The sequence below is a fragment of the Monodon monoceros genome, unplaced genomic scaffold (genome assembly GCF_005190385.1).
Source record: "Monodon monoceros isolate NGI ecotype Baffin Bay Population unplaced genomic scaffold, NGI_Narwhal_1 Super_Scaffold_6, whole genome shotgun sequence".
In the NCBI taxonomy this organism is placed as follows: Eukaryota; Metazoa; Chordata; class Mammalia; order Artiodactyla; family Monodontidae; genus Monodon; species Monodon monoceros.
Window position 1 is genome coordinate 196,822 of NW_021703783.1, and position 14,017 is coordinate 210,838.

General features: G+C 49.3%; 1 protein-coding gene across 17 annotated transcripts in view; it reads left to right on the top strand.

Annotated features, from left to right (window-relative positions):
- Nucleotides 1-269: 269 nt before the first annotated feature.
- The window catches only part of MICAL3 (microtubule associated monooxygenase, calponin and LIM domain containing 3), a 175,138-nt gene continuing 161,390 nt past the window's right edge, over nucleotides 270-14,017 (top strand). For all 17 annotated transcript variants that reach the window (XR_003791078.1, XR_003791079.1, XR_003791080.1 and 14 more), the window contains exon 1: nucleotides 270-461. The gene's annotated coding sequence lies outside the window, so the exon portion shown is untranslated. The remainder of the gene's footprint in view (nucleotides 462-14,017) is intronic.

Here is a 14,017-nt window from a genome sequence, read left to right on the forward strand (position 1 = left end):
TGAGGAATGTACCACTGGACCCGCGGGGAAGGGGTGGAGAGGAGGAAGGGTGTGGCGGCGGCTCCTTTCCTTACCTTCTGCATAGAACTATGAGCTTCTGGCAAAGTCGGAGCCTACGGGTAGCGACGGCGTCCCTGGGAATAGGAGGCAGAGCGGGTTCCGGAGGCGCGGTGGTGTCGGCGCCCCGAGGCCGGGGTCCGGTGGTCGCGCCCCGGGGGCTGCAGCCCCGCCCTCACATGTGCCCGCCCCGCCCGGCGGCAGCGCTGCTACCTCAGCAGCCGCCGCGGTGCAGCCCGCGCGGGACGGCGAGCGCTGAGGAGCGGCCGTGGGGTGAGGCGCTGGCTGTAGCGGGGTCGCCGCGGGGCTGGGGCGCCGGACGCCGCGGCCGTAGGGCCGAGGGGCCGAGGTGCGGGACTGCGGGCTGCTGCCAGGACGCCGGCGCACTGAGGCATGCGGCGGAGGTGAGACGGGCTCTGGACCGGGCCGGGACCCGTGCGGGCCGGGCGCCTCCCTCTGGCCGCCGCGGCCCCGGAGCAGACGGCGGGCCCGGGTCCAGGGCGGCGGGCGGCGGGCGGGAGGCTCGGCGCGCTTGCCGTGGGCGCTGTCCGAGGCCGGGCACGAGGAGACCCGCAGGCCGCCCGCGAGTCCGCGAGCGGACGCGCCGCTGAGAAGCCGCGCCGGGGAGCGCGGGCGCGGCGGGGCCTTGACCACTCGTTTTTCCCGTGGCCCCCGTCCCCTCAGGTCCGCACGTGTCCCCCATCCTGTGTCCCCCTTGTCCCTCCTTTCCTCCAGGTCCTCCCATGTCCTCCATTCCCCTTCTCCTCGTCCCCTCGTCTCTCCGTGCCCCCATCCCCCTGTGTCCCCATCCACCCGTGTTCCCCATCTCCCCGTGTCCCCATCCCCCCCGTGTTCCTCCATCCCCCCTGTGCCCCTGTCCCCCCGTGTCCCCCCGTCCCCTATGTGCCCCTGTCCCCCGTGTCCCCCATGCCCCCATCCCCTGTGTCTCCCATCCCCCCGTGACCCCATTCCCCCGTGACCGCCGTCCCCCGTGTCCCCATCCCCTCGTGTTCCCCCGTCTCCCGTGTGCCCCTGTCCGCCTGTGTCCCCCCGTGTCCCCCCGTCCCCCGTGTGCACCCCGTCCCCTAAGGCGCACGGACCGCCCTCGTCTCCCGATTCCCCTCCACACTCAGTTTAGGGAAAGCGTCTCCAGCCCTACACTCCGCGTGTGAGGTCTAAGGTGGCGGCTCTTTACCGCAGGCAGCAGTTACGGCCGACATCAGGGCTTAGTGCCGAGAGATGGAGGTGTCTTGGGAGCAGTGTTTCTTCAAGGCTTACCACCTTCTCATCTTCTGGGTTGTGGATGGAGAGATGGCGTGTAAACTTTGCAAGTCCCATCCGTGTGACAGTTTGCCAGGGAGACAGTCGTTTGGATCGCACCCCAGGGTGCGGATGAGGCGGGTGTTGTAGTGAGCAGGACCGTGCCCTTCAGTTGCGGGGCCAGCAGGAGGGCTGTGTGCGTCACCACCTGGCCACACAGATGCCAGTTCCTTGTTTCGGTGGTTGTCCTGTAAGCACATCTGTAAGGGTCGCTCAAGAGGATAGCACAGGGACCTCCCTGGCGGTCCAGTGGGTAAGACTCCGCGCTCCCAATGCCGGGGGTGCGGTCCCTCCTCGGGGAGCTAGATCCCGCGTGCTGCTTGGTGCGGCCTAAGGGATAAAAAAGAGGCTAGTATAAATTTCTTATTTGATCTTCAAACGGACTTGGTCAGAAACTTGACTCAGGCTGTTGTGGCCCTACAGTGAATGCTTCTTGTGCTCCAGGTTTTAAAATTTTTTTAACTTTTTGGATAGTATGTTAAATACCATGAGTTAATTCCAGAATTATAGGAAAAACAGGGTTTAGATGTTCCTCTTGCAAAGAATCTTTAGGAACTTGGACCTGGTTCCTAGCTAAGCCTCCTTTTTGTGTTCACAGCACTAACCTTTGAAATGTCTGGAACTTGACTGCTTGGTTGTGAGGGTTTTTTCCCCACCTGGGATGGTCCAGGTGACTGCTGTTTCCTGGTGTTCTAGGTGTTGGGAAGAGAATGGGCTTTGGAGTAATGTATACCAAGTATTTAGTGCAATGCCTGACACACAGTAGATGTTTAATAACCACGAATGATTTTCTTCTTTCCTGTCTGGTTTTGGGAGACCCATGGATGATGAAATCAGATGCAGTCTTGTTTGCGTGCTTGCTTCTTAAGTTAGGACTAGTCCCCCAACCTCCCCACTCCTCTTCCCATCCCAACCCCTAGCTCTCACACCAAAATTTTTATGGTACATTAAAAATGAAACTCAAACCTCCAGACCTAGAAGTAAATATCAAACAAGAAAAAATTGAGCTCTTCCTTCCAGCTCATGTGTGCATTTTTTCAGAAAGGATGGTGTACACAGTGGAAGAGGTCTTACACTGCTCACACAGATGAATAAATGGTCAGAGTGGACCCTTTCTTGGGTCTGTTGAGAAGTCCTGTGGGTAAGGATTTTGGTTGTCGTTGGTTTAACCTGTCCGGGCAGAACCATAAACTCTTCCTAATTTCTCCTGGCATCGGATGTAAGAAATGGCCCAGAGTGAGTGACACCTGACCAGCAGGCAGGGCACAGTCCTAGATTTGTGGGCTCTGCCTCTGACCTGGGGTTTACATGTACCCCTTCCTGCTTGTACCAGGCTCCACGCGACCAGATTAAAAGGCTGTCAAACCCAATGTTCTTGAAAGAGTAAGTAGCACCATGGTTTATGTATGTCCCATAATATTGGGAGTCACATTTTAATAATAATCGTACTCTGGATTTATTTATTGCTTTTCTTTGAAGAAGTGAAAGCTTTTTCATCGCCTGTGATCATTGATTTGTTTTTGTCTCTGAGGTCATCAAGTTTAGTGCAGTGCGTTTTTCCTACCTTATAGATGAAGAAATGGAGGTGATGTGATTTGTTCTAAGTAGTGAGTTGATGCCTGAATTGGGCTTCAACTGAGTTTTCCTTCTTATGGAATTTCTTTCTTTTTTTTTTTTTAACATCTTTATTGGAGTATAATTGCTTTACAGTGGTGTGTTAGTTTCTGCTTTATAACAAAATTAATCAGCTATACGTATACGTATATCCCCATATCCCCTCCCTCTTGCGTCTCCCTCCCACCCTCCCTATCCCACCCCTCTAGGTGGTCACAAAGCACCGAGCTGATCTCCCTGTGCTATGCGGCTGCTTCCCCCTAGCTATCTATTTTATGTTTGGTAGTGTATATAAGTCCATGCCACTCTCTCACTTCGTCCTAGCTTACCCTTCCCCCTCCCGGTGTTCTTTGTTCCTGTCCTGCCCCTAGATTCTTCAGAACCTTTTTTTTTTTTTTTTTTTTAGATTCCATATATATGTGTTAGCATATGGTATTTGTTTTTCTCTTTCTGACTTACTTCACTCTGTAGGACAGACTCTAGGTCCACCCACCTCACTACAAATAACTCAATTTCATTTCTTTTTATGACTGAGTCATATTCCATTGTATATGTGTGCCACATTTTCTTTATCCATTCATCTGTCGATGGACACTTAGGTTGATCCCATGTGGCATTTCACTGATTCGTTTGTAGGGGAAAAAAACCCTCTTTTTTTGGAACCTGGAAAACTTAAAGACACCAGACCATTGTGCTTTTTAGATTACTAGATAGCTAAGAATAGTTAGCATTTGTTGGGTGCTTATGTGTGGGAGCCTATGCCATCACCTCATTTCTTCCCCACGACAGTGTACAAGGTGGGACGTTTATTTTCCCTGGTTTTACATGAACTAGGGTTTGGTGAGACCCAGGTCAAGGCAGTGACAGAAAGCAGGGCTGGCACTCAAAGCTGGGCTGATTCTGAAGTGTGTGCTCCTATACTGCATGCTTTAGTGGAGACTGGGGAGCAGACGGCAGAGTCTCTGACACCTGTTGCTGCTGCTTCTCTGGGTCTGATGGGCTGTGGTTTTACAGGGGCTTTAGTTTTCTTTCTTTCTTTTTTTGTTTTAAATAAATTTATTTATTTATTTTTGACTGCGTTTGGTCTTTGTTGCTGCACGGGCTTTCTCTCGTTGCGGTGAGCGGGGACTACTCTTCGTGGCGGTGCATGGGCTTCTCATTGCGGTGGCTTCTCTTGTTGCGGAGCACGGGCTCTAGGCGCGAGGACTTCAGTAGTTGTGGCATGCGGGCTCAGCAGTTGTGAGTCACGGGCTCTAGAGCACAGGCTCAGTAGTTGTGGTGCACGGGCTTAGTTGCTCTGCGGCATGTGGGATCTTCCCGGACCAAGGGCTCGAACCCTGTCCCCTGCATTGGCCGGCGGACTCTTAACCACTGTGCTACCAGGGAGGTCCCTGGGGGCTTTATTTTTCATTGAAGTAGAATAGTAGAAAAGATTCTGGGCTTTTCTTAGACCAGAAGCATTCTTTAGACAGATCATTAGTTTAGGAAAAATAGAGCTGAAAACGATCTTTACTTGGAGAGTGTGAAATATTTAATGAGGCCAGATGGGGAGAATAGGGATAGAGAGAATTGAAATGGTTTGTGGAGGGAGGAAATTTGTGATATTCTAACCCAGGGGACACCTTTGGTACACAGGCTTTTTAACTTAAGCGGCAGGTTGAAATTGTAAACCTGGAGGCATGGCACTTGGGCTAGAATCTGTGCAGTAAATAAGGCTCTCAGTTTCTGCTTTAGATGGCAGAGTTGAAAATCTGATTCTTCTTTGGTCTTTAACTTCCACAAATAATGCGGTACATTGTGGGAATGGTGGGGATATTGTTGGGAAATTCACCTAAACTCTCTGTGGACTTCCCCTTCCTCCAGCCACCCTTTCTGTCACCTTTGGTTCCACTTTTCAGAATTCAGCTCTGAACCTGTGGAATGGGGTGTGATGGTGGAGGGCATCGGGCTCTGAGGTGCGTGATACGCACCAGGGGACAGAACAACATCCCTGTCCCCTGGGGCTCAGCTGCACATGACTTGCTGTTTTCTTGGTGTGGGCTTTAGCTGTCTTGAGGTGTATGGTCATCGTTATCAAGAAAGTGGGGGGGGAGGATAGGAAAACTATCCCCCTAAACCCTGCAGTTCATTGACTCTTTGTCAGTGTCAAGTTTCACACAGAAGAGAAAATTGCCACAAGGTAAAAAAAAAAAAAAAAAAAAAAGAAAGTGGTGACAATCAGATTAAAGAAGAGAGAAGAAGTAGGACTGTTGGTTTGTACCTGGTGAAAGGTGGAAGACAAAGGGCAGAAGCTTCTGCTAAGGGGTCAGGTCCCTGGCAGGAGCGGTGCCTCCACAGTGTCTGTGCCGGAGGACGGACAAGCTCGTGTGGGTGTGTGGATGAACACCGGGAGAGTGGTCTTTCTGCGTTAGGCGGGTCTACAGAGGCCTGTTTAACCGTTGACCTAGTGACCTAGTGAAGGGTCCGGTCTGGTTAACTCTGGAAGGAGAGGAACAGTACTCCGTCAAGTGGTTAACTAGTAGCTTTTATTGATTTTTTCCTTACTGTTAAAGCAAATAACTACATGAAAGGCGGAGTGAAACTTTGGTTGGTCCCAGCTTTGCCCTGTCTCCTGCCCTGCCTCTTTTCTGTTGCTGATTTAAGCAAAGTATGGAGGAGGCCTGAGTCCCTGTGTCTGTGCTGGAGCTTGGGAGAGAGAGGGGCAGAGCAGCCCAGAGGGAAGACCAAGGGCAGGCAATACTTCCTCCAGCCCCGGCCGCCCCCCGGATTATACCAACAAACCTCCACGCAGGTTGTCCCCGGCCTACAAAAAGCCGGCTTACAAAGGTCCCGGCTACCTTCCTGGCTGCCTTCCTCACAGCACCCACCCCTACGACCAGGCTGCCTTGTGGTTGCCAACGCTGGGTCTGTGAGTAGCAGAGGAAGAGAAGTGGGGAGAGTAGCATCCCGATGGTGGCGTCTGCAGTCCCGCGTCCACATCGTTAGCTGTGTGCCGGGCCTGTTCTGAGTGGGTGCATGGTGACCGCACTCAGTCCTCCTGGCCGTCCGAGCGGGTCGGTGCTGCGATGGCCCCTGTTTCCTGCACACAGGGAGCTCAGTGATTGTCCCGTTAGAAAAGGTGGACTTAGGCGTCATTCAGACTCAGGCATTCGGTTCTGGAGTTGTGCTCTCACGGACCAGTCAAGGGCAGCTGACTTACCTCTGTCATGGGGGTCAGCCCTTCCTCTCTTCCAACCTTCCCTGCACTGTTTCACATCGTCCCTCTCTTCACTTTTGAGTTATCTGTTTGAAATGCTACGGGAGAGATGCGTTTAGGTTAACTCGCATATTCCTTTAAAAAGGGGGCAGGGTCAGAGGAGGTAATTCTGAAGCATTCAGAGGGGAACACAGGTGGGCTTCCCAGAAGGGACACTTAGGACAGTGTAGTCTTCTGGGACCTAGTGGCTGGGTCATGGAATCTGGAAAGAGGGTTGATTACAGGTCTGCTGTCTGAAAAGCTGAGGAAACCCTTCCCCTTCCCTCCTCTACTTTTTTGCCTGGCCTGGGTTTCTGATTCCCAAAACCTAGAGCTCGCACAAACCCTATCATTGCCCTAGCTCAACTACTTTATGGATAATTTTTATTTTATTTATTCTTTTCTAAACGAGGTAGTGTGGGATCCTAACCACTGTTTGGAACAGAACCTTTTACCCAGTTTGGTCGTGACTGGTCAGAGTCATTTGTTTCCCTGTGAAAAAGGAAAAGGAAGTATTTTAACTAGTGACATGGTCATGTTTCAGTTTGTTTCCAAAGCAGATAGGCTTTTGTCAAAACCAGACTTGCAGACATAGGGAAAACAAATCAACCTTCTGCCTTTGGCATTTTTTAGCACCCTTAGACAAGTAGGTACCCTGGGTAATTATATAGGAGTAGCCATCACCTACCGAGCGCTACGGTGGGCCAGACATAGCCCAGCGCCTTATGTGCACGCAGCACGTCTAGTCTCCTGCTTCACACCAGGGAAACTATTGCAGAGAGGCTAAGGTCCGTAACCTTAAATAAGTTGCTGAGGCTGGATGACTCCAAATCCTGTGCGTCTAATCACCTCGCTGTAAGGTGGCATGTTGAGGGAGCAAAAAGAAGAGGAAGCAAGGAAGAAAAAGGCAGTATGGGGCAGGGAGAGAAATGGGAGAGATGGCAGTGTGCCTGGGCCCCCAGGACTCACTGGACGCTGTGTGCCTCAGTGGGCTGAGCAGGGCCCAGAGACTCCTCAGACCTCGACCACCCTCAGGGAGCCCGGGGACAGAGGGGCTGGAACCTAAGAGCTTTGACTTTCATGCTGGGGCTTCCTCTTAGCACATGTTTATTGAGCAGCTGCTATATGTAAGGCACATGCCAGACAATAAGACGCTGTCCGCCTGCAAGTGGGGAAAGCACAGATGCAGAAAACCATAATGTGTTATGATTAGTGGCTCCACTGGCCAGGGAGCCCTGAACATGGAGTGGTAAGAAAATTTATACTAACGGGCAAAATATTTTTTTGTCCATTTGGTTTTGTTAATTTCGTACACATAAGATTGAGAATTTCTAGAATTTACCCCCATGCCTATTGTTTCAGGAATGTTTGTATATTTGCAAACAGCGGATCTGTTTGCAGCTGCTCTCTGAGGAGCAGCCCAGCACCTTGGCTGTGGGAAAGGCTGGGGCCACCTCTCCTTCCTGAAGGCTGCCCTTTGGCCCAGCACCACTGCCATCTGTGGCTTGTGCTGCTTGCCTTGGAGGTGCCAGTGCTCTGGGCTGCTGGAGTACCGTTTCCCAGGTGCTCTAACAGTGGGAGCAGTCGTGAGCAGGGAGGCGCTTAACCGATGCTTTGGGAATTAGGTTGGACCATGTTACCTCTGAGGTTCCTTTCTAACTCTAGGACCCTGATACTGTGCCTACAGGGACCTGAGAACTCTGTGGTCGCCTTGTGCTGGTGCCTGCCAGCCCTCCCACTCCTCCTTCCTTCAGTATCTCTTTGTCATGTGCTGTATTTGGAAACTGATCTATTGTGGGAAAGGCCTAATGGGACTTCTTGCTGGATATGCTCAGTGAGATACAGTTTTTGCTTGTGTTTTAATCTTTTATTTTAGAAGACCTTTGGATCACTATGATCAAGTCCACTCAAACAGAAATTACTTACATCTCTTGGCAGTGGTTAAGCATCTTCCCCTCTGCTCCCTGCTGTATTGGTTGAGTTGACTCCATTTGGTAATAACATTTAGGACCCTTTCACATGTTGCTAATGAAACATTCTCTATGTCCATGACCAGTGACCTCAGAGAAGGGTTCATCAGCTTAAAAATATCCTTGCTTCAAGCAAAGTTGCTGTATGAAAATGTGGATTGACTTCCAAAATATAATTGTGTGTATCTGTACTTATTGGCTTTAAATTTAATTCTTCACAGTAAAGGAATTTTGCAACAGAATTCCTTCTTAAGGAATTCAGAATTTTGCTTTTCTGTATACAACTTTCCCAGGCAGTCTGATCTTCCACCTTTGGTGGAAGTAGCTGCCTGTCACTTTTACCTGCCTTGCCCTCTCCATGCCCTACACAGATGCAGCCTCAGAGCTGCAGATGGTACTAACCCCAGCCTCTACGGGCTTCCAAGCGCTGTCCTGGCTATCTGTCAGGTCTGGCAGTGCCTGGCTGGCCAGCCTCTCCGCATGCAACATTCATTTGCACCCCAGGAGCCGTCTGGACCATGGTGCAGTTGCTCCCCTCTCGTGCTTGTTTCCAAGCTGCTTCTGCAGGCTTTTATGAGGCCCAGGTTCTTGGGCATATGCACCAGGCAGGAAGAGCCAGGGTGGAGTATAGATTGTTCCCTGGTAGGACAGTAAAGGAGGGCAAGGGATTTGGCTGAAAGCCTTACTTATATTAAGGTGTGGGAAAGGTGGAAAGGCAACTAATTTATCCGGAGTATGCTTTATCAGTACACTGTCATGACATGACAGTCTCCTTTAATCCTTATAACAATCTTGGGAGGTTACATATATGATGCCCACTTAACAGGCTGGGAAACATGAGGCTCAGTGACGTTAGGTTGCTTGCCTGAGATCTCTTAGCTGGTGAAGAGTGGAGCCAAATTAGATTAAAACCCAAAATGTGGGAGTGAGTCTCTGTTTTCCTGGTTCATACCTGGTCTTTGCAATCTTCAAGCCCCACTTCTCCATGCCCAGGTTTCAGGGGTTGCCTGAATAATCTTACCTGAGAAAGAAGTCCAGAGGGAGAGGAAAGAAAGAAGGAATGACATTTTCCCGGGTTCCATGTCACTGTAAAGAAAAAAATCTTGCCTGCCATTCCAGTTCTACAAGGATCAAGCCATTAGCCACTGCAGTTGCCCACTGACAGTGCAGCCTGAGAGGAATTCAGGATGGAGAAAAACAACCATTCTGTGCTTTGGATGTGCCGGCCCCTAGACAGTTAAGATGCATATCTCAGGAAGAACTTCAGTGACCCCAGATTCTTGCATCTTCCCATACACAGAAAAGCAGTAAAATCGATAACTCATCCTTTTATGCTTGACTACATGTTTCTCCCAGCAAAAAAGTTCATATATACCCTGGCTCTTCCCTCTCCTCTTTGGAGCAGCTCCTCAGAGCTGTCAGAGAGGCTGTCTCCCAGGCTGTAGTCCTCAGTAAGGTCCCCAAGTGAAACAACACCGCCTCGCTCTCTCTCTCTCTCTCTCTCTCTCTCTCTCACACACACACACACACACACACACACACACACTCCCCAAAATGTGTAGTGGTAAGGAGCATGAACTCTGGAACTAGACTTCTACATCATTTACTAGGGTGTGTGACTTTGTATATGTTATTTAACCTCCCTGGGCCTCAGTCTCTCCATCTGTACAATAGCATGACAGTCCTATGTGCTTGGTGTGGCTGTGAGCATTTAGAATCCTGCCGGCACTTGATAAGCAGCAGTGACCACCCTGAGTGTTAGCTGGTACTGTTATTGACTGAAGGGACAGTCTCTGGGGGAGCATGTGTGGCTCCATGCTTACCAATGTGAAAGCACCCCCAAACATACCCCCCAACTGCTGCTCTCTGTCTCATTACTCTCTGCCTCATCCCTGGCTCTGCATTGTTTTTCTTATTAGCAACTCTTTGGACTTCCTGGAATAATTGGTTCATTAATTTATCATCTGTTGGGCCCCTTCTCCGCATGTTGCCCTGTACTGGGTATTAGGGCAGGGCCCAGGTTCCTAGAGGTATTTGACCTTGTCCCTGCTTCAGAAGATACAATATGAATGACAAGACGGTTGGGTAAAGGAAGAAGAAAAGCAGTGAAGTGCCAAATGGCACAGACAGGTGACTCCAGTCTTTGGGGAGAACAAGGACAATAACTTACCTTTCGAGTCTTTTTTACATGCACTGTCAGCCCTGCAGTCCAGGTGCTGCTCTGGCACCCCTGCTTTGCAGATGAGGGTGGACACCCAAGTGTCCCGTCCAAGGGCACATGAGTGAGAGGAGCTTGGGGTTTGGACCCTAGTCCGCTGACTCGTGGGCCTGCATAGGCTGTGTCCCAGCTCATTGGTGGGGTTGTCTAGGCGAGGTGAAGGGGTGCCTGGAGAGAGAGTGAGCACGGTGCACCAGGGCCTCGGTGAGGAGGCCAGCCTGGTGGGGTTGGAGTTGAGCTCAGTGTTCATGGACCGCGGAGCCACATTGGGTCTGGGTGTTGGGAAATGAGTGAGATGTGTTCCTTGCCCTCTGGAATCTTACTGTAGCTGGGGAGACAGACACACAAATAGATGATTTCAGTGTAGTGTGGTAGGGGCTGTGATGAGGGTAAGTATAGGGTGCTGTGGAAGCAGAGGAGAGGAAACCAGGAAATGTTCCTTTCCCAGCGTTTCCCAGCGTCTTGGAAGGCAAGTTAGCAGTGAGCTTAGCAGTTGAAGGCAAGAAGAGCTAGCTTTCTATTCTTTCTTTCCTTCTTTCTTTCTTTTTAAATTTTTATTGGAGCATAGTTGATTTATAATGTGTTAGTTTCAGGTGTACAGCAAAGTGAATCAGTTATATATATATATATATATATATATATATATATATCTATCTCCACTCTTTTTTTGGATTCTTTTCCCATGTAGGCCTTTACAGAGTATTGAGTAGAGTTCCCTGTGCTATGCAGTAGGTTCTTATTAGTTATCTGTTTTACATATAGTAGTGTGTGTATGTCAGTCCCAGTCTCCCAATTTATCCCTACCCCCCTTATCCCCAGTAACTGTAAGTTTGTCTTCTACATCTGTGACTCTACTTGTGTCTTGTAAATAAGTTCATTTGTACCCTTTTTTTAGATTCCACATATAAGCAATATTACAGGATATTTGTCTTTCTGTGTCTGACTTCACTCCGTATGACAAAGGCAGAAGGTAGCATGAACAAAGGCATGGCTTTTTGGGCTTTTCTTGCTAAAAGCAAGGTTGTTCACCTGGTCTGATGGATGCCAGGTTGCAGTGTGAAGTATATAAGCAAGGGAGAGTTCATCAGAGGTGTTTGAACACAGAGCAACAGCACGGAAGTAATATTTTGTGTCAGTTAATCTTATGGAGTGGGGAGAGATGAGAGTCAGGCAAGACCAGCTATGGGAGGAGTTGGCAAATTTTCTCTGTAAAGGGCCAGAAAATAAGTATTTTAAGTTTCAACGGGCCATATGGTCTCTGATGCAACCACCCGACTGCTGTTGTAGTAGGAAAGCAGGTAATTGGTCAGTGAATGGGCGCGGCTGTGCGCCAATAAAGCTTTTATCCCCCACCCCCCAAATCTGAGTTTCATCTAATTCTTCCATGTCACGAAATAGTCATCTGTCGATTTTTTTCCCCAACCATTAAAAAAATATAAAAACCCTTCTTCACTTGCCGGTTGGATTTGGCCCACAGGTCATGGTAATAATTCAGGTGTGAATGACAAGAGACTAGATCAGGATGTCTGCGATGGAGATAGAGAGGCAGGGAGTTGATGCCAGGGGCGCTTTGGAAAGAAGACACTGATTAGATAGAGGAGATAAGGAGAGGGAAGAGACCAGGGGACACCCAAGTTTCAGGTTTGGTGCCTTCCCAGGTTTGGTAAAACTGGTCTTGTTTTACATGGGCCAAGAATATGACTTGATTCTGGAGAAAAAACCCAGAGATACTGATTCCTTAGGGGCTCCCAGACTGTCAGCACCGTGAATTCTCCCGATTGTCTCACACATGTCTTTGCTGCCTTGGCCTTCAGGTGCTTTAGGCAGGAGGTGGCTGCTGTAGCTGGGTCAGTGGGCCCACCTGTTTGTCGGGGCACAAGAAAAGTTTATCTTTTGGATAACTTTTTTTAAAAAATTAATTTTATTTATTTATTTATTTATGGCTGCATTGGGTCTTCGTTGCGGTGCATGGGCTTCTCATCGCTGTGGCCTCTCTTGTTGCGGAGCACGGGCTCTAGGCGCTCGGGCTTCAGTAGTTGTGGCACGTGGGCTCAGTAGTTGTGACGTACAGGCTTAGTTACTCTGCGGCATGTGGGATCTTCCCGGACCAGGGCTCGAACCCGTGTCCCCTGCACTGGCAGGTGGATTCTTAACTGCTGTGCCACCAGGGAAGCCCTCTTTTGGGTAACTTTGGATGTAGTTTCAGACTTACAGATAAGTGGTAAGAGCAGTACTGGGAGCTCCCTTGTACCATTCCCTAAATTTGCTAATTAGGTTTTATTAATTATTTACACTTTGCCCCATTTGCTTTATCATTCTTCCCCTGCCGACCTGGGTTCACATTCCAGCTCTGCCTTTAGTGGCTGGAATCCTGGACCAGTGTCTTAATCTCTCCAGGCCTCGCCTGTCACCTCCCTCGTAGAGTCCTCAGTAGAATTTGATGAAATAAAATACACGAAATGCCAAGCGTGGTATCGCCTGGCTGGTAGCACATGGTCAGTAAATGTTAGTTCTTTTCCTTCCTCAGCAGCCCTGGAAGAAGTGAGTCAGTGAAGGAAGCAGGGAGGAGCAGGGGAAATCCTGAGTCTAGGTGTAGAGAGAGGGACAAAAACAGTGTGTCAGAGATGTGACCATGAGAAGGAGTTGTTTATTATCAAACTTTGACACTAAGATGAGGGTTTAGTTTTTTTGTTTTCTTGTAACTTTATTTTGATATAATTTCAGAAGAGGCAAGAATAGTACAGGGAGCTCTTGTTCCAGAAACACACATTGTTTTCGTTTTGCCCCATTTGCTTTTTCATATTTTTTCCTTCTCTTTGAATAAACTAGGGACATTGACCCCTCAATAATTGAGTGCTGTTTTCCTAGGAACAGGGATATTCTCTTAGATTTTGACAGGGAGCCTTAGGTTCTAAAATTGGGAAGTGGCATGGTGTGAAAGTACTTGGGGAAGATGGGCTGAAGTCCAGGGGTCCTGTGGGCGGGCAGTTTGGAATAATTTCCACTGGAGGGTGATGAGGGCAAACTGTGACCAGAAGTGGGAGGGATACAGACCCAGGAGATGTTTAGTGGAGTCTTGGGATCGGGGACAGGGAGGGGCAGGGAGTAACTGCGCTGCTTTCTGGCTAGGAGAGCAGCACACATAACTGAAGAAACAAATTCAGCTTTAGTTTATACTTGGGAAAATGAAACGTCTCTCTCTGCTTTTATTCATATTACAGTCTAAGGAAGATAAAGGCCCACCAACTCCTGGCCAATGGGGATAGAGTATCTGCTGCATTCTTTTTTTTTTTTTTTTTCTTTCTTTTTAAGATATTTTTTTTTGATGTGGACCATTTTAAAAGTCTGTATTGAATTTATGAAAATATTGCTTCTGTTTTATGACCGCCAGGTATGTGGGGCCTTAGCTCCCCAAGCAGGGATCAAACCCGCACCCCCTGCATTAGAAGGCGAAGTGTTAACCACTGGACCACCAGGGAAGTCCCTCTGCTGCCTTCTTAGAGGAGCAGTACTTCAGGCTTTGTCATGAAGCTAGTCAGTAAAGACGAGCATTCAGGTTAGGGTTAGGGTTAGGGTTAAGTCTCACGTAGACCTAGGAGTCAT